Here is a 21,399-nt window from a genome sequence, read left to right as displayed (position 1 = left end):
ATAGTACATTTTGTTTATTCACCAGCTAAATGATATATCTACTATTTCTACCTTTGGGCTGTTATCAGTAAGGCTGCTATGAATATTTTTAAAATAGAATTTTAAATATGTTTTTCAGTAAAAAAAAAACAAAAATTGCATATATTTATGTGCGCAATATAATGTCCGTGTGTATGTTTGAGACAAATTTGCTTTGCATAGCCAAGTCTGACCTTGAACTTGCAGTCGATGAGCCTCCAATTCACAACTACCAGAATTACAGGTGTATCCTATTACACCAACCAATATGATGTTTTCATATGTGTCTACATTATGGAATGATTAAATCAAGCTAGTTATCGTATCTACTACTTCATATATTTAATCATCTCTGTAATGAGAACACTTAAATTCTACTCTCTTGGCAGTTTTCAAATTCATTTTTTTTTTTACAGCCTCTTGCCATGTTGTACAATAGTTTCCTAGGACTTCCCTGTTTGACTGACACTTGTACACTCTACCTAGTGTTCACCCTTCCTTGAGGACTTGCCCATCACCAGTCTGGTATGCATCTCTGGAGTCACAGAAGCTTTCCCATATGAGTAGGAGCACAGTGCTATTTGTCTTGCTGTGAAAACAGCAGTATTTATTCTTTGTTCCTGAATGGTATTGATACATTACGTTGATACACATTAAGACATTTAAAAACTCGATCCGTCTGCTGATGGACTCTTAGGTTGCTCCCATGTCTTGGGATAATGCTACAGTGAGCCTAGCAGTGCAGACATCTCTTTGGAATGCTGATTTCAGCTCTTTTTAATTATACCATAATTCAGTTCTTCATTTTTGAGAAACTTACATGGCATTTTCCAACACTGGTGTGGTAACTTTCACTGCCACCAACAGTGTGTGTAGTAGTGTTTTCTTCTCTCCACATCCCAACAACACTTGCTATCTTTCATCTGTTTAATAAAGTTAATTTAACCCATGTGAGGGGAAGTCCCCTAGGGCTTTGTTCTGCATTTTTCTAATGATTAGATTCCCCACCTCCACATAAATATTGGATACCTCTGTCTCTCTTTGAGAACTATACATTCAATTCCTTTGCCCATTTCTTGAGGTAAAATATCTCTTAAATTGATTTGCATCTGTGAAACCATCCTTATAACTTAGAGATAAGTTCCACTTGATCATGATGAGTGGGTACCTTTTAATCATTTTGTTCTAAGAAGCTCACAGAGAAAAACATCATACAGATGGCTTAAGGAAGTCACACAAGCTCCTACCCAGTCTGGAACACTATCTATCACAGTGAACTTCTGTAGAGTCGTATTCTGAAACAACGGGGCTTCCTTTATGGCTTGACATTTTCACTAGCACTTACATTTTTATTCAACACACGCACACATACACACACACACACACAAGAGAAAGAAAACTATGAGGGAGTTGAAACTAGAAAGGTTATCATTACATCCTCTCTCACGACCCCTGTGTCCTTTGCCTGCAGGCCTTTCTTTTCCATCAGCTAACATTACTCTTTCTTGGACTTCTTTCTAAGTTTTATACTGTGCCTACACTTATCATTACTTACATATGTACATACATACATTATAGTCTAGGAAACACATAGAAGGAAGAACATGAGATTTTTTTCGTTCCAAATTTAGATTACCTCGACTAACACTCTACTTTCTCTGCCTGACCATTTTGCTTCAAACATCATAGTTTAATTTTTCCTTACAGCTGAATAATATTCCTCTTTGTTCATGTACCACATTTTCATTATCTATCAATCTCCGTTGATGGGTTTCTAAAAATTAGTTCCGTTTCCTTGCTATTGTAAATAGAACCATAACATATATGGATGTACACATCTCTGTGGTAGGATATGGAATTCTTTGGAGTGGAATGGCTGAAGGCATCATTATTTTGATACGATGTGGAATTCAACTTGCTAGTATTTCACTGAGGGCTTTTATGTCTATTTTCAGCAAAGATGTTAGCTTACAATATTCTTTTTTTGTGGTGTTTCTGTTTGGTTAAGGTAAAGGATACGAAATGTTTTGGGAGAAGCTTATTTTTTCAGTTCTTTTGAACTCATATAAGGTAAGGAAATCTCAAGGTCATTTGATATATCACTATTCAAACTTTTGAGAAACCATTATATTCTTTTTCACAGTGACCACCTAATTTTTAAAAAATTCATACTATAATTTTGTGAGGAGGCTCATTAGTTTTTGATAGTTATTGTTTTTATCATTATTATTATATCATTATTATTACTTTTATTTTTTACAGTCCAGCCATTGCTTCCCTCCCAGTCCCCCCTCCCACAGTTTCTCATCCCATTCCTCCTCCTCCTTGTCTCCAAGAGGATGCCTCCCCCATCAGGCTTTCCTACTCCCTAGGGCCTCAAGTCTCCCTAGGGTTAGGAACATCTTCTCCCACTGAGGCCAGACCAGGAAGTCCTCTACTGTATGTGTGTCTGGGGGGTGAGGTGCTTGGACCAGCTACTGAATGTGCCTGATTGGTGCTCAGTGTCTGAGAGATCTCAGAGGTCCGCGTTAGTTGAGACTGCTGGTCTTCCTATGGGGTCCCCCTCCTCCTCAGCTTCTTCCAACCTTTCCCTAATTCAGCCACAGGAGTTCCAACTTTAGTCCAATGGTGGGATGTAAGTATCTGCTTCTGTCTCAGTCAGCTGCTTGTTGGACCTCTCAGAGGACAGCCATGACATGCTCCTGTCTGTAAACACAACATAGCATCAGTAGCGTCAGGCCTCGGTGCTCTCCCATGAAATGAATACCAAGTTGGGCTGGTTACTGGACTGCCTTTCCTTCAGTCTTGTCTCCATTTTTGTTCCAGCAGTTCTTTCAGACAGAAACAATTCTGGGTCAGAATTTTGGACTGTAGGATGGCAACCCCATCCCTCCAGTTGATGCCCTGACTTTTTACTGGAGGATTCTAGCTTTTAGAGATTTATTTGTATCACTTTTTCCATATATGTAAGTATGTATCTGTGCGTGGATGTTTGTACATGAATGCAGTATCTATGTAACCCAGAGGCATCACTCTCCTACAACTGGAGTTACAGACATGTGTGAGCTGCCTGACTTGAGTGCTAGGAATTGAACTCTGGTCCTCTGCAAGAGGAGCATCTGCTCTTTATCATTGAACCATTTCTCCAATGGACCTCCTCCAGCTTTTAAATTGAAATTTTTAGGGAATAGAATCAGATTGCCCCACTGCAATCACTGTGGTGGGGTCCATTTGGGTAAGAGAGGTACTTTGTTCAATACAGCTCCAGATAGGGTGGATAGCAGGCCGTGTAAGAAAAAACCCACTGCATAACAGTTCTCAGAAAGGGGGTGGTCTAGGCATTTGTTATTTCTCCCTTCTGGGCTAACTTTCCTCTGCATGGAATAGTTATAAATATAGAAATGATCGGTTGGTGACATTGGGATTTTGTTGTTGTGCTGTTGTTGTTTTTTTTATAAATAATTTATTTTTCTCAAATCTTAATTAATTTACACAGGGGTTATAAACACAGAAAGGCAGGATGTGGGGAAGGGGATGACACTGGAGTGTGGGTGTTCAGGGGGAATACAGATATCTTTCAGAACCGGGTATTGGCTGGGTGAAGGTTCAGGGGACAAGTCACTATGACTCTGCCTATGACTCACTTGTCCTTATCTAAGTTGGCATTGTCTGCCAAGACTACCTATTTACAAGGTCTATGACTACTCAGGCTGGTACATTTCCTCAAAAGCTGCCTGTTTACATTAGCTTATAGCCATCTGTTTCAATGTTTTTCCACAGAGACCCAAGACTTGGTGTTAGTATACATATATGACAGGCCTATTGCTGATTTTAGGCCTTTTTTTTTTTTTTCAAGACAGAATTTTTCTGTGTAGTCCTGGCTGTCCTGGAATTTGATCTGTAGACCAAGCTGGTCTCAAACTCAGAGATCTGCCTGCCTCTGCCTTCTGAGAGCTGGGGTTAAACGTGTGTGCCATCACCATCCAGCAACACTATATTATTTTAAACTGAACTGATTCTTGAATGTTTCTTTAGGACAAGGCAGAAGACTCTCTAGTTAAAGGTAACATGTTCAGTATGGACAGATATTTCTTATATCAAATCTGTGAGGCAGATGAATATCCCAACCCAATATGGAGCCTGTAACTGATCATGAGATCATAGAGAGAGCTGGTGATCAACCTGGAATCAACATTTGGAACTCCATGCTTCTGACTGAATTCCCAGGCCACTTGTTGGATGAAACTGTAGTTACTGCCCTTTGTTATTTCTAGATCTAAATTTCCATTTTTCCCACTCTTTCGTGGAATTTGTAGATGAAACCGCATATACTTTCCAAAATGAGTTGGTTTTTAAAAAACAATCCAGAATGCAGTCAAACCCATCTGTTTCCTTTCCTGCACGGACTTATTTGTTGTAATAAAGCCCCCAACAGTCCTCAAAGAGATGCGGTTATAGGAAAGAAAACTGATTATCAAGGAAAGATTTTAGGGTCATTGAGATTTATTTCCCTTATATGCAAAGTGTGCGAAGCCTGTGGTCACCTGGGCATAAAGATTGCTCACATTTGAGAGGCTAATCATGCAGTCTGCACATGAGGAGAATAGTAAGCAAAGGATTCCCACCACAGAAGGTCTAACAATCAGGAGCTTAACATACTGAGGTGGAAATAAGGCTGGCTGCACAGCATTTTAACTGAGCATTACTCTGGAGCTTGCCTGAAAGTATTAAGACTCTCAAAAAAAATTATTGATTTGAATCCAAATGTGGAAAAGGATTTATTAACATTTACCTTGTTTTCTGTGAAAGTCATGATGAATATACATCAATAAACCTGAATCCCTGTGTGTGTGTGTGTGTGTGTGTGTGTGTGTGTGTGTGAGAGAGAGAGAGAGAGAGAGAGAGAGAGAGAGAGAGAGAGACAGACAGACAGACAGACAGACAGACAGACAAAGATACTAAATAGATGTAGAGAGCTGAGTATTGATAGGTTGTTGATAACAATAAATTATAGACAACTCATATTTGCTTCATATTGCTTGTAATAACCTTGATTTATTTCACAGTATAACATTATTTTACTACCACATGAAGTTTGGAAGCTGAGTCCTCATTGCACAGCAGGTCAAATGTCAAGTGAGTGTGTCTCAGATTATGGATTGCGGAACATGTTGTCTCTTCCCCCGCTTCTGTTTCAAAAGGACTCTAGACATAGCAGGTGACACTGATGGATGGTCCTTACCTGGCTCTTTATTGAAAGCTCACATTGTACACAGGAAGGGTAAGATAGCTGATGTTTCAGTCAGGAGTAGACAGCTAACAGGTCAATAGAAACTCAACCTGAAATTGCTGTCACAGCAGCTTGTTACAGCTTTGGGCTTTGATGTACAGCTACACCACTTTGTAATTCAGCGAGTGCTGTGCTTAGGGATGGTTCCATTTGGTGCAGCTGTAACCAGAAGTCAGGTGATCTGAGCCCAGCTCCTGCCAGAGCTGTGACCTTGGCAGGATTTCTCAATGCCTTTAAGATTATTTCTTCATTTGTTAGAACAGTAGGGTGGATGTGGAACTTTCCTGACCCAGGTTGACTAGTAAGGACTTTGAAGGAAGAAAAGAAATGGAATTTTCAATAGAATAAAGCTGGACCGGCTAGGATTCTCTCAGGGGCAATTTTCTTTATAGGGTGGGAAAAGTTGGAGGGGAGGACTAACATATATCAAAAGCAAGTATCACATATTTGGGCTTGCTTGATGTCACTAGGCTGGCGTGTTAATTTTTCCAGTTGTTGGTGAGTTAACAAGCTCAAAAGTAAGCTGATGGTGATTGGTACTCAGTAAAGACAAGACTTGAAGAACTGTCTGACTCTAAAGTTGTATCACTTGGAAGTGATTTCCACTCCATTATTCAGCCATATATATATGTATATGTATATGTATATGTATATGATGTATATATCATATACACACATACATATATATGTGTATAGAACATATCATATATATTTTTACATCATATATACATTGCATATATATTAAATATATATTATATATCACACATCACATATTATATATTATATAATTTTATTCCTACAAGAACAGCCCATCTTCTCTCCTTTACTACTGCTGCCTTCTTGTTACAAGATGCTGGCCAAAGGAAACCATTAGCTTTACCCAGTCATGAAGATTAAACAAATGAGCCAGTGCTATGGTCTTCTCAGGTGTGGGCACAGAAGCAGTGCCTCGTCCATGCTGCCGACTCCACATCAGGAGGAGACAGCTCCCTAAGTTCATGCTGTGCCTGAAGGCTTCCCTTCTCCCTTCAGCAGGAAGAATGAGAAAATGTCACTGCATATTATCTTTCCATTTTTACTGACATTAAAGCATTATTGGAAAACACCCTTAAATATCTTCCCAGGCGTGTTCCTGAGCAAGTTCTCTGAAGGAAAGATTCCTCCTCAGTGGAGAGCAAGAGTGCACTGTGAGCTTACATTCAGTGACAGATGGCTCGGGGCAGGGAGTTCTGACATCATTGGTCATTTTATCTGCATTTTCTTTATAGCTGAAAGGCCCAGCACCATTATTTTTTTCTAGTGCCCATTACCAATTGCACTTAATATACATCAGTTAATGAGATGTTAATAAAGTCTGTAAAATAACATTACTTCACCTTAAGAGGGTGATTTGATCCACACTTCAATCTCCCTCCTTCCAGTCAACTCATTTGAAATGACCAAGGACATATTAAACATAACTAGGGAACAGAAAATGATGCCACCATCAGGCCACAAACTGGAAGAGCTTTGTAGATTACAGTTAAAATAAAACTAGGCTTAGGATCTCACCACGTATATTGTAATGTGAAAATATTACTAAATAACCTTTGTATATATATGAGTTGAATTGTATCAAAAAGATACATTTAAAACTTTACTGCCAGTATCTCTGCATGTGACTATTTTTTGGAATTTAGGTCTTTGTAGATTCAATCACGTTGAAGTCTGGATTAGGGTGGGCTCTCAACCAGTAATAGGTGCCTGTGGCAATGCAATATTCTGAAAATATCTCTTACATTCTAAAAGATTAGAACTTTTGCTGAATCATATAGCCAAAGTTAATAATATGCCTAAGGTCACTTAAGATTGCTAGCCTACTGTGTGCTCAAATCTGCCTTTAAGAAAACAGAGTGGCAATCCACCTGACTTGCCTTGGATTTCCCATGTAATCAACTTTTCCAAACCTAACCAAACTCTTACCTGTGATCTTAAATTATATACTCTTCCATACTCCTGACCCAGAGGAATGTGTTTGTGTATCATTTGCTGAAAGCAGCCAATACAGAAGTTGAAAGGGTATAAACTGATGACCACTCCAATGTATGATTGAGGGGAATGTTTTTAATGTAGATCTGAGAAAGAATACAGGCAGAAGCATCTGGAAGAGTTGGGAGCAGAGAAAGAAAGTAGTAGACTGAACATGGTCGACAGACTGGTCTTCTCCATGAGAGGAGGGAAAGGTCATGACCAAGAGAGTACACAGCCCATATAGCAGGGTTATAAGGGAATGAGAAGGAGGGAGAAGGGAAGCTCATGAGCTGGAGAAATTTAGGGTAGAGAATGGGGTGTGAGGAGCTGTGAAAAGCTAGGATGCCAGAGCAGACTCTGTAGTGGGTACTTGGGATGCAGAGGTAGCCTGGAGACTAGTGTGTGCCTTGGCATGTTAATAGGCACCTCAGATAGCCATTTGTCCCCAGTTTCTTTTGGACCTGACAGGAAGCAACTTGCCAAAATTTGCCATAAAGGATGAAAGCAATATTGTTGGTAAGCGGTGATGTTTATTATCTGGGTCAGCTGATCTCAGTTGGAACCAGTAACTTAATCCCTTGTGAAACTGTTAAAAGTTTCTGTGGGCGGTGTGGCACACACCTTTAATCCCAGCACTTGGGAGGCAGAGGCAGGCAGATTTCTGAGTTCGAGGCCAGCCTGGTCTACAGAGTGAGTTCCAGAACAGCCAGGGCTACACAGAGAAACCCTGTCTCGAACCCCCCCCCAAAAAAAAAGTTTCTGTTGAATATCCCATTCCTTCCCCATGTGGTGCTTTCTGTGTTGTTCAATAAATACAAAGTGAAGTCCTTTGTTAGGGGTAGACAGACATTGTCACACAACTCACAAAGAGCTGGACACATATTGGGATAGACACCCAGATACAAAGACAAAGAGATTTACCAAATAGCCTTCAGGAAGGCACTGATTTACATTCCAACAGACGGACAGAGGACAGAAGATATAAGGAACATGAAGTAGAGAATTAAAACCTGAACGTGCTCTAAATGACTCTAAAGGGCAGTGCTTTTATTTCTTTCCTTAATGTAACATATGCATTATCGGTAACACTGACTTAATCACTAATGTGTTATAATTCACGTAGTTGTTCTTATGAGAAATAGGAAATTTAGAGATTAATATAGCTACAAGCCAAGAAATGCTAAGAACTGTTGGCAACTACCAGGAGTTAGAGGGGCAAGGAGATATTTTCGCCTGGTGTCCTCAAGGGAGTATGATATCACAGAATCCTTCATTACAACCCCTTTAGTGGGTCAAACAATCTGTGATGCTTTGAATATGCTCAGCCTAGGGAGTGGCACTATTAGAAGGTGTGGCCCTGTTGGAGTAGGTGTGGCCTTATTGGTGTATGTGTGCCACTGTGGGTGTGGGCTTTAAGACCCTCATCCTAACTGCCTGGAAGTCAATATTCTAGCAGCCTTCAGATGAAGATGTAGAACTCTCAGTTTCTCCTGCACCATGCCTTCTTGGATGCTGCCGTGTTCCTGCCTTGAGGATAATGGACTAAACCTCCAAACCTGTAAGCCAGCCCCAATTAAATGTTGTCCTTATAAGAGTTGCCTTGATCATGGTGTCTGTTCACAGCAGTAAAGCCATAACTAAGACATGACCCCTTCACAGGGGCTGTCTAAAGACCATCGGAAAACAGAGATATTTACATTATGACTCACAACAGTAGCAAAATTACAATTATGAAGTAGCAATTAAAATAATTTTATAGTTGGAGGTCACTACACCATGAAGAACTGTGTTAAAGAGTCATAGTGTTAAGAAGGTTGAGAACCCCTGTTCTAGAGCTGTGAGAAACCATCATTTTAAATCTCCCCATTTATGGTAATTTGTGATGGCAACTGTAGGAAACAAATACACGTTTGATAGGAAAAGTCAGAAAGCGAGTTCTGGGAGGTGCTCACCCACCAATCCCTGGAGTTGTCAGACCCCAGATAATTTCCAGGCTTATGTGATATGGAACAAATCTGAACCCTATAAATGACCAAAGACAGCTGGCTCTTGACTGCACATAGAACAGTTGGATATGACCTGCATTGTCAATTAAGATGGAAGCATTTTCACAGCAGGCTCCCATGAACCTGAGGAGAGAAGGCTGGCACAGGGAATTGTATCACATGCAGAAAAAAGCCCAGGAGCTCACTACAAAATAAAATGTTTTAAAAATAAAACTATAAAAATATAAAACATTCCTTCTTCTTTTGTCTGAAGCTAAACAATTTAACTGGAAAGACTCATATAATCCTGGTTAAGCTATATCTTAAGTCCTGGAACAGGAAAAAGTATAGATATTAATTCATTAGAACTCACATTTTATTGCAGTTAATATGTCCTAGGGATCATGCTTAAGATACAGATTTCATTAGAGGTAATACCATATGCAAATATCAGAAAGGAAGAGAGAAAAAGGACATGAGTTAGTTGACTAGCTGTTCAAGCTGGCTGAGGCAGTAAAATTGAGAGTTTGAGGCTAGCTTGGGATATGTAATAAGTTCCCCAATCTAAAGAAGAAGGTGCTTATCAAGATGCAAGAATAATATTGTCTTAGTTAGGTTACTATTGCTATGATAAAACACCATAACCAAAGCAACTTGGAGAATAAAGGGTTTATTGGCTTATGCTTCTATATCACTGCTTGTCATCAAAGGAAGTCAGGGTAGGAACTGAAATAGGGCAGGGAACACAAAGCAAGAGCTTATGCAGAGGCCACAGAGAAGTACTGCTTACTGGCTTGCTTCTCCTAGCTTGTTCAGTCTGCCTTCTTAGAGAACCCAGGACCATCAGCCCAGGGTCCTTCCACATCAATCACTAATTAAGACCTACTAATAATAACCTACAGGTTTGCTTGTAGCCTGATCTTATGGAAAAATTTTTGTCAAGGCTTCCTCTTTTCCAGTGACTCTAGATTGTGCCAAATTGACATAAAACTAGCCAGTACAAATAAAAATACCAAATAGATGAGAACAGAAAATAAGTTCCCAACAACACATAATAACCAAAACACTAAACATAAAGAATAAAGAAAATATATTAAAAGCTTCATGAAAAAAGACCAAATAACATATAAAGGCAGACTCATCAGAGTAACACTTGACTTCTCAATGGAGACTGAAAGCCAGAAGGGACTAGATGATTGTTCTACAGATGTAAGCCCAGACTACTATACCAAGCAAAACTATCAATCACAGTATATGGAGAAAGGAAAACATTCCAAAATAAAACCAAATTTAAGCAATATCTATATGTCAATACAGCTTTACAGAGGCACTGGTATGAAGCTTTAGTCTGAATAGGTTAACCACACCCATGAAGAAACAAAGAATAAATAACTCCATAACAGTAATTCAAAAACGGAGGGGAAATTCTATTCTTTCAGGACACTCCTAACTCCCTTCCTAGCCCATGGCCCTCCTCAGTGGACTGGCAAGCCCATTAATGCATGATATTAAAGAGTTTGCAATAAAAAAAAAAGAAGAGGGAAGAAATACCATAAAAATAAAATAACAGAAATCAATAAACAATGTTCATTGGTAACTCTAAATATGGTTTCAAATCCCCACTTAGAAAAACACAAACTAACAGATTGTATTAGAAAACTGAATCTGTTTGCTGCATCCAAGAAACACACTTAACATCAAAGATTGATATCATCTACAGTAAAAGGATGGAAAAATGTATTTCAAGAAAATAGACTCAAGAAGCAAGCAGGTGTAACCATTTTAATATCTGACTAAATAAATTTCAAACCAAAACTTATCAAAAGAGATAGAAAAGTACACTACATATTCATTAAAGGAAAAAAAATCCACCAAGAAGATTTTACAATTCTAAATATCTACTCACCAAACACAAGGGCATCACATATTGACTCTCACACAGTAATAATGTATTACTTCAATCCCTCATTCTTGCCAATAGACAGATTATCCAGACAAAAACTAAACAAAGAAATGCTGGAGTTAAACATCAGAAATCAACGGACCATCACAAAAGAACACACATGGTATTCACTCACTGATTATTGGATATTAGCCCAGAACCTTGAAATGCCCAAGATGCAACTCACAGGCCACATGAAGCTCATAAAAAAGGAAGACCAAGTGGGGGTGATTCAGTTCTTCTTAGAAGGAGCAACAAAATACTCAAGGGAGCAAACATGGAGACAAAGTGAGGGACAGAAACTGAAGGAGGGGCCATTTGAAGACCTTTCCACCTGAGTATCCACCCCATATGCAGTCACCAAAGGTAGATGCTGATGTGGAAGCCAGGAAGTACATGCCGATAAGGGCCTGATATGGATGTCTCCTCAGAGGCCTTCAAGAGTCAGACATATTCAGAGGCAGATGCTCACAACTAGCCATTGAACTGATCATGAGGTTCTCAATGGAGGAGTTAGAGTGAGGACTGAAGGAGCTGAAAGGGTTTGTGGCACCATGAGGAGAGCAACAATACCAACCAACCACAGCTCCCAGGTTCCTAACCACCAGCCTGGGAGCACTTATGGAGGGATCCAGGGCTTCAGCTGAATATGTAAGAGTAGAGGGCCCTGCCGGGCACAGGTGGAAGATGAGATCCTTGACCTCATGAAGGCTGGACGCCCCAGGGGGTGGGAATTTTGAGGGTGGGGAAGTGGGAGTGGGGGGTGATAGGTGGAGGTTACATCCACAGAGAAGAAGGTGGAGGGGTAAGGGGATGGGGGGTTCCCGGGTGGGTGGGGGATGGGGTAAGGGATAACATATGAAATGTAAATAAAATATCCAATAAAAAAAAAAGAATCAATGAAGCATGGAATAATTTCAAAGGAGAAAAGATAAGAAGGGACACAATATAATTGTAATTCAATCAAAAAAATCTAAAAAATAAAATATAACTTAAAATACTTCATATTTACAATCTCACTTTCATTGATATAAATAAAAACTTAAGTCGTGAAAAAAAAAAAAAGAAATCAATGGACCTAGCAGATATTTACAGAACATTTCACCCAAACACAAAAGAATATATTTTCTTCTCAGCATCTGATGGAACTTTCTAAAAAATTGACCACGTACTTGGACACAAAGTAAACCTCAGCAGATACAAGAAAACTGAAATAACATCTGAGTCCTATCTGACTACTACAGATTAAAACCTGCTATCAACAACAGAAACAAAAGGAAGTTTACAAATTCATAGAAATTGAACAACTCACTACTAAATAAAAAATGGTTCAACTGAAATTAAGAAGGATATTAAAAACTTAGAAATGAACGAAAATGTAAACACAACATACCCAAACCTATGAGACACAATGAAGGCAGTTCTAAGAGGCAAGTTCATAGCACTAAGTGACTATATTTAAAAAATTAGAGAGATCACATAGTAGAAACTTATGGCACATCTGAAAGCTCTAGAACAACAAGAAGAAATTATACTGAAACATAGTAGTTGGATGGATGGTTAACTGTCTTTACAGTATCTGATAGATGGTAATATGGTTTTAGTGTTTCATCCTATTTATGTGGTAGGTTACATTTATTCAGATTGATATTTGAGCCATCCCTGCATCTCTGTGATGAAGCCCACTTGATCATGCTGGATAATATTTTTGATGTGTTCTTGTTTGCTGGTATTTTGCTGGAAGCCTCCCAGCCTGGAGTGGGTTGAAATGAGACACAGAATCGGACTCTGGTGTAGCCTTAAAGACTGATGGTCTTTGGATGCTTTAGCTCTCTAACTATACTAGATGCTTGTTGATAACTTCTAAAAGGTCCTTAAAACTTTCTTGTTCTTTCTGAGAGTAAAAAGCTGCTGGCTTAGGTGATTAACACCTGTACCTAACAGCAGGGGATGGGGGAAGGGGGTAGGAAGGATTAAGTAAAGTAGCCTTTGTTCTAGCTCTGCAGGAATTGCATTGCTCTAACTTTCAGGTTGCTAGTTAAAGAAAAAAAGGAGACACTTTGAAAAGTGATTTTATTTCTAAATTGTAAAGAGTTTCCTATGAAAGCTAAGAAAAAGGGGGAAAGGGCTTGTAAGAAAAGGGGAATAAAGGGTCTAAGAAAAGGGGGACAAGCAGAATGCTCTCTTCTCTTTGTCTTCATCACTTATACGTCTTTCAGAATACTTGATCACATGGTAAAAAGTTCATCACAAGTTTACGTATTAATTCAAATCATAAATTGAATATGAAGTTTACAACAGAGAATGTTTACATGCATATCTATTAGGAGAAATTATCTGGCTAAATATTCATTATCTGTCACAGCCCTACAGGTTCATGGAGAATTAAAAGCCATGACTAAGTTATTAGTGAAGTTTTGTATGAATAAACCCAGTCAATATTTTATCTTTCGTCCTAGTACCTATAATAAATTGTTAGTTTCCTTTTTATGACTTTTGGTTAATGATTTTACAACCTTTTGGCATGTGCTCTGAGTAGTAGATGCTTCTGCTATCTCAGAAGCAATTAACTAAAGACTGGCAGGTTCTCATTGCAGTTTTGATTATTGGAGAGAGTCTAATAGCAGTTCCACTATAAAAGAGCTCAATAATTACTAATATAATTTTAAGAATTCTTACAGGATCATCATTAAGGATTTAGAAATCATCTATTTGTCTATATAGCATCACTACAAGACAGTATATCTTCGTTATTCTGCAGAGCCCTGCTCAAAAGCATGGGCTAGTACCTAGTGATTGTTATATATATTATATATATTTGATTATAACAGGAAAAGCATATTAATAGCAGGAATCTTTCCTAAAGTGAATTTCTCATGGATCTTGCTTATTGGAGCAAATCTCATGGATTATAATTCAAGGCAGGCTCATCTCAGGAAGATCACCTGCTAGTTATTAGCTTCTCCAATGATGGCTCCTGACAGTATTTTATTGAGCATTTTTTACTCAAATCAATGGATTTCTTGATATATATAACCTACTAAAGTTAAATCAAGATCAGATAAGCTATTTAAGCAGACCCATGACCCCCAAGTGAAATAGAAGCATAAGTAAAATTCTCCCCCACAAAAGCCAAGGCCCAATGGATTCAGTGTAGAATTCTCCCTAATTTTCAAATGCCAATACTCCCCAAGTTATTCCACAAGCTAGAAACTGAAGGAACATTTCCTGATTATTTTTACAAGTCTATAATTACCCTGACACTTATTCCACAAAGACCCTACAAAGAAAGGAAATTACAGACCAGTATTCTGTTTTAAATATAGATGCAAAAAAAATCAATAAAATACCAGCAAACTGAATCTAAGAATATCAAAGAAGATTATTCATCATGATCAAGTGGGCTTCATCACAGAGATACAGGGGTGGCTCAAAATATGTATACCAATAAATCCACCACATAAACGGGCTGAAAGACAAACACCACATGATCATGTCAGTAGATGAAGTAAAGATCTTAGACAAAATCCAACATCCTTTCATGATTAAAGTCTTGGAGAGACTAGGGATACAAGGCATACATCTCAACATAATAGAGGCAATTTTCAGCAAGTCCACAGCCAACATCAATCTAAATGAAGAGAAACTCAAAGAATTTCCACTAAAATAGAAATAAGACAAGGATTTTCACTCTATATCTATTTAATATAGTACTTATTTAGCTAGAGCAGCAACACAACTGAAAGAGATCAAGGGAATACAAATAGAGAAGAAAGAAATCAAAGTATCTTTATTTGCATATAATATGATTTTGTCTGTAAATGACCCTAAAAACTACATGAGGAAACTTCTCCAGCTGATAAACACTTTGAGCAAAGTAGCAGGATACAGAATTAACACACAAAATTCAGTAGCCTTCCTAAATATAGAGGACAAACAGACTAAAGAAGAAATTAGGGAAACAGTATCTTTTACAGTATTCTCAAAATAATCTCTTGAGGTGACTCTAACCAAGTAAATGGAAGACTTGTACAATAAAAACTTTAAGATATTGAAGAAAAAAATTCAAGAAAACGTCAGAAGTTGGAAATATCTCCCATGCTCATGGATCAGTAGAATGAACATAGTCAAAATAGCCAATCTACCAAAAGCAATCTACAGATTCAACACAATTCCCATCAAAACTCCAACCCAATTCTTCCCCCAAACTGAAAACACTATTTTCAGTTTCATATGGAAACACACACACACACACACACACACACACACACACACACACCTCAAAATGGCTAAAAAACAAACCTGAATAGTATAAGACATGCTAGAGGTATCACTATCCCAGAATTCAAGTTGTACTACAGAGCTATAGTACTACTCCTACTAAACATGATATTGGAAGAAAACAGATATATTGACAAATAGAATTGAATAGACCCAGACGTAGTACACACTTCTCTGGACACCTGATTTTTAACAAAGAAGCTAAAAATACACACTAGGAAAAAAGCATCTTCAACAAATGGCACTGGTTAGACTGGATTGCTGCAGGTAGAAAATGAAAATAAATCAATATTAATTACCTTGCAGAAAACTGAACTCCAGATGGATCAAGGACCTCCATATAAGGTCAGGTACCCTGAATCTGATAGAAGAGAAAGTAGGGAATAGCTTTGAACTCATTAACATAGGAGAAGACTACCTAGGCATTAAGGTTAAAAATTAATAAATGGGATTTCATGAAATTTAAGATTTCTGAATGGCAAAGGACACCATCATCTGGACAAACTGACAGGTTTACAGAATGGGCAAAGATCTTTAACAATAGCACACAATAGGAAGAGACTGCCAACACAAAGGGCCAATTGATAGAGAGGTAGGGTCTAAAACAGATAAAGAACTAAAAAATACCTGGACATCAAGAAAACAAATAACCCAATTAAAAATGGGGTACAGGAGTGAGCAGGGAGTTCTCAAAAGATGAATCACAAATAGCTGAGAAACACTTAGATAAATGTTTAACATCCTTAGTCATCAGGGAAATGTAAATTAAAACCACTTTGAGATTTTATCTCATACCAGTCAGAATGGACAAGATCAATCAAATGAATGATAACTCGTGCTGGTAAGGAATTGGGGAAAGAGGAACAATTATTGCTGGTAGGATTGCAAACTTGAACAGGCACCATGGGGATCAGTGACACTTGCTCATCCATGTTCATTGCTGCTCTATTTATAACAACCAGAAATTAGAAATAGCTAGAAGTTTATGTTATGATTTGATGGCTAATGAAAACGTGATGCATTTACACAATGGAATGTTATTCAGCTATTAAAAAAAAATCCTAAATTATGAAATGTGCAGGTAAGTGAATGGTTGTAGGAAAAAAAAATCATCCTAAGGTAGCACAGACCCCAAAGACAAACATTGAATGTTTTTCCTTGTGTGTGGATATAAGCTTTAAGCCTTCAATAGGTAGAGTACAGTCTGTGAGACCTCAGAGGTTCGATATGGAGTAAGTAGCTGGATGGCGTGGATGAACTTCTAAGAATAGGAAAATGAAATGTATTGTTTTGAAGTGACAGAGGGGACTTGATTGGAAGACTAAATGGAGAGAGGGAAGGAAGGGAGGGGGAAGTGACAAAATATGGAGAGAAACTGATGACACTAAGGGTCAACTGGGTATGGAAAACTATCCCTGTAGAAGCTTTCTAAAGTACATACATACATGAAAGAAATCTAATGGAGTCACTAAACAACAAGGGAGACAATGCCCCAATCTTATACCATTGAGTAAAACCTTTAGTGCCAGGAATGAGTTACATCTAATTGAGTTATTGGCCAAAGGGGAACCAAAGAAACCCTCAAACCTCTCAGGTTATTACCAAGGCTGTTGGCTGCTCTCCATTGATGGCAAGGCTCTATTGCTTAAAACAACTCTTGCATACTTCATCAAATGTATAGATATATACATGTATAGAGTTTAATTGCCACTGATAGTAAGGCTTTATTGCTAAAAACAACACTTACATGTTTCATCAAATGTGTAGAATTCAATCTGATACCTAAGCAAAACCTTCACTTCTATTGACTAGCACTCATGGTACTGAAAGGTACTCTTCTTGCTACCAGAGGAGAAAGGTAAATATCAAGCCAGCTACGAACCCTGTCTACCACTGTGTGTCTGCCTTCGGGATATGCTGGTGTATTAGTGGCTCAAATGCTGGAGTAATCAATACTTTCTGGTTGAATTTAAGGTTCATTCAATGAGATGAAACCCATGCTTGACACTGCTTGGGTAACCACGAACCTGAGACCAAGGGGAAAACCAAGTACTATTGTTCTGCTAAAGGCACATAGCACTAAACTGTCTCCTAATACATTTTACTATGTACGTCTATCAGTGTCTCACTCAGCCATTATCAGAGAAGCTTCTTCTCACAGTAGATGCAAACTAACAGAGAGACCAGCAAGTGGACGATATGCAGAGAGAGAGAGAGAGACATTTGGGAGCATTCTATCCTAAAGGGGCTGTGTTCATTGGGGCTCAGGGAGCTATGCAGAAAGGAAAGGGAACGATTGCAAGAGTGAGAAGAGATGGATGACTCCAAGGACACAACAGACACAACAGTACTGATCCCCATATGAACTTACAGAGACTGGCAGCATAGATCAGGCCTGCACAGGCCCAAGCCAGGGAGGTTGCCAGAACTGAGATGGGAAAGTGGGCACAAGCTCCCACCCTTACCCAAGAAGCCTTTTGCACGTGACACCTCCTTGCAAAGGAAAAATTAGTCTTCTCCAAAAGAATGTCACTGAATATATTAACCACACTTCAGGGCAGGGTCCATGGCCTGATTAGATGACCAACACAAAATTAAATCAATTTTATTTTTTATAGACTTTGTGCCTCAAATTGCATTATTTGGGCATTTTTGTGTCTTATCTTTCTTTTATTTGTATAGTTTCATTTCTGCCTTGTTGTGGGGATTATTTGTGTGTGTGTGTGTGTGTGTGTGTGTTTTGAGTGCGCTCACGTGCACATGTTAGTGTCTTTTTTTTTTAAAAGAAAGAAACAGAAAGAAAGAGTTTGGAGTCAAGTTGAGAGAATCTTGGAGCTGATGGGTAAGGGGGGAAAGCATGATCAGAATATACTGTACAAAAATTTTTTTTGATAAAAAACAAAAACAGAGGTACAAATGATAGGCCAGGAGATGGCTCAGCAGTTTAAAGCATTTGTTGCCCTTTTAGAGGACCTGGCTTCCGTTTCTAGCATCCACACAGTGCTCACAACCATCCATAACTACAGTTCCAGGGGATCCAATGTCCTCTTCTGACTTCTATAGGCACCAGGCACACACACAGTGTATATAAATGTAGGCAAGAAACTCATACACATAAATAAATAAAAGCTACAAGGAAAGAAGGACTGGTGAACAGGAAGACCAACAAGCCTGGACATTTTTTTTTCAATAAATATTTTAAAAATTAAAGAAGAAAGTCAGAGGTTATAACTTCTGATATGAACTTACCCAGAGTACATAAAAAGAAAAACAGGAAATTTACCAATTCTTTTTAATACTTCAATACAAGATTAGAGAAGACATTCAATTTATGAAAATAGAATATTCTGAGGGTGGGAAATATTGCTATAAGAATAAAAATAGAATCCTTAAATTAAGATTTTAAATAAAGGCTACAGGGAGAAAATTGAATCTTAAAGTAAATTGAATTGGTGAATTAGAGGATGAGGTTGAGAAGTTGTTCCAGAACACAGAAATACATGCCAACAAGATCATATGTATGTGAAGGAAAGACACTTGGAGAATAAACTCACATCTACACCAGCTTAATAACAGCTCCAGAAAGGGAAAGAGCCACAGAGAAGGAAACAAACAAACAAATAAACAACAACAACAAAACCCCAAAACAATGTCCTAAGTTTCAAAAACTCTGATACCTACTAGCTATCAAGTAAAATTAGGGTAGACTCCCACACTGAGCCCAGTGCACTTTTCCTCCTACACTCAGGCAAAGCCAAAAAAGTAAACAAAACATTATCTGGAAAGGGGAGCACATAAGTGTCTCAGCTCACTGCCTTTTCACCACACTAAGTCCCAGAAGATAAGGAAAAGAGAGAGAAAATATTGACAGGAAAAAAAATGTTACTCAGGAATTTATTTGGGTCCTGGAGATGTAGCTCAGTTGGGAGGGTGCTACCCTAGCAAGAGTCCTTGACTGAGTTCAAGGCCCAACACTGCATGAACTGGGCAGGATGGCACACCCCTGAGAGTTTAGTACTTGGGAGGTGGGAGCAGGAAGCTCTGAAGTTGAAAGTCATCACTGGCTACCTGATAAGTTTGAGGGCTGTCTGAGATATAAGAGATATCTCTCTTCGGAAATTAAAAAGGTCATAAAATTTTGCTCTTTCGGGGGGAATTCCTTGAAGAAGCCTGATAACAGAAGTTTAAAACAAAACAAGACAAGACAAGACAAGACCAGACAAAACAAAACTATACAAAATGAAATAGGCCAGAGCACTATAGAAGATTTTTCAAAGGATGAACCCATAAGAGTATTACTATTCTAATAATTTCTGCTAACATTATAAGCATTATAAAATTTAGTAAGTGTTCAGCTACCATGAATGAATCCTATAGGAGCAAAAAAAGTATCTTACAAAAAGATAAAACAAAGATATACTTTAGAGACAATTTGAAGAAAAGCTAGATGGCAAAAGCAAAAATAGAATAAGAAAGAAAAGAAGAAAAGATTTCAATCTAATTGGTAATCAGAAAATGAGAAGCTAGATATATACCAGTCTGTATCTACCAATATGATTGTTGAAGATCAATCGGTGTGTGTGACATTACCAAAGGATTGATGACTAGGGAAACAGAAACTCAGTCTATTGGTAGGATTTTAAACTAGACTAATACTATGAGGAATTCAGTAGTAATGGACCAAGTTGAGGATTTCTGCTTTTGTATACCCAAAAGGCAATTGCAAATATAACCTGGCATTGGTTGCAATAGCAGAAAGTTAGAAACGACCTACGTCATCATCAGAAGAAAGGCATAGAGACAATAGTGAAGCACACAATTGACCCATGTGTGCGTGTGCCTGTGTGTGTTACAACTAGAGAATTACAGTTTGTGAATCAACCTCAGTAAGAGATCTGCAAATTTTAAGGTGGAATGTATATTATGAATCCATGTGTAGTTTACCAGCTCTCAAAGCCATACAGGCATTTATACACACTGCATGGATCTGTACAAGCAGGTAATAGCAATGAAGGGTGAGAGTGAAATAGAGATGCATGGAATTTGTAATAGCCATTGCCTCAGAAAAATGGGCCAGAGAGCTTTGGGAATGTTCATGACAGCATGGCATTTCATCTCCGTAACATTTTGCCTCCTTCACTAAAATCTAAATCACATAGAATGCTAACATTCATTAATCCTGAAGAACAGCCATTCATTAATCCTGAAGAACAGCCATCTGCATGTTTATTTTGTTACTGTTTTTTTTATTTAAAATTTTTCACATACACCCCAACATAGAAAATGAAATATCCTACCTTATGTTTTTATAACAAGGGTTCTGCTGGAAGATTGATAGGTGGGTTTCTGGAGAGGGGGCAGGAACTCCACAAAACTATTCTGAAAACGTATTTGCAACAAGTTATACCTGTGTTTTGTTTGGAGAGTGGACAAAACTCAGTCTCTTTAAAAAGTACTTAGCAGCAGTTTTGATTAGTGCTATTGGTATTTAGCACCTGGGCCCAGATATTCTGAATATACTGCAAATTGTACTCCTGCCTCCACATAATAAAGAGTAGACCAACTCCAAAAACCAATTATGAGCTAGGAATTGCATTCTATAGAGAATAATATAATAACGTAACAGTCATTGTTTAAAGACATAAACATATTCTTTTCTTTATGTAACAGGAAGTCTGGGAGGTTGTTGGCACTGGTTCAGTGTCTCAAGGATGTCAGGATCCGGCTCACCATGTTCCTGATTGCCTTTTCCTCAGTCTCATAATGGATGCTGAAGCTTTAAGGCATCAATTCCAGTGTCCAAACAAATCAGGAGGATCACAAGAGGGAAGTGTAAGTCTATATTTCTATAAAATGAAAAACAAACAAACAAA

The sequence above is a fragment of the Grammomys surdaster genome, unplaced genomic scaffold (genome assembly GCF_004785775.1).
Source record: "Grammomys surdaster isolate TR1022 unplaced genomic scaffold, NIH_TR_1.0 127, whole genome shotgun sequence".
NCBI lineage: Eukaryota > Metazoa > Chordata > Mammalia > Rodentia > Muridae > Grammomys > Grammomys surdaster.
Note: the sequence above shows the minus strand (reverse complement) of the source record.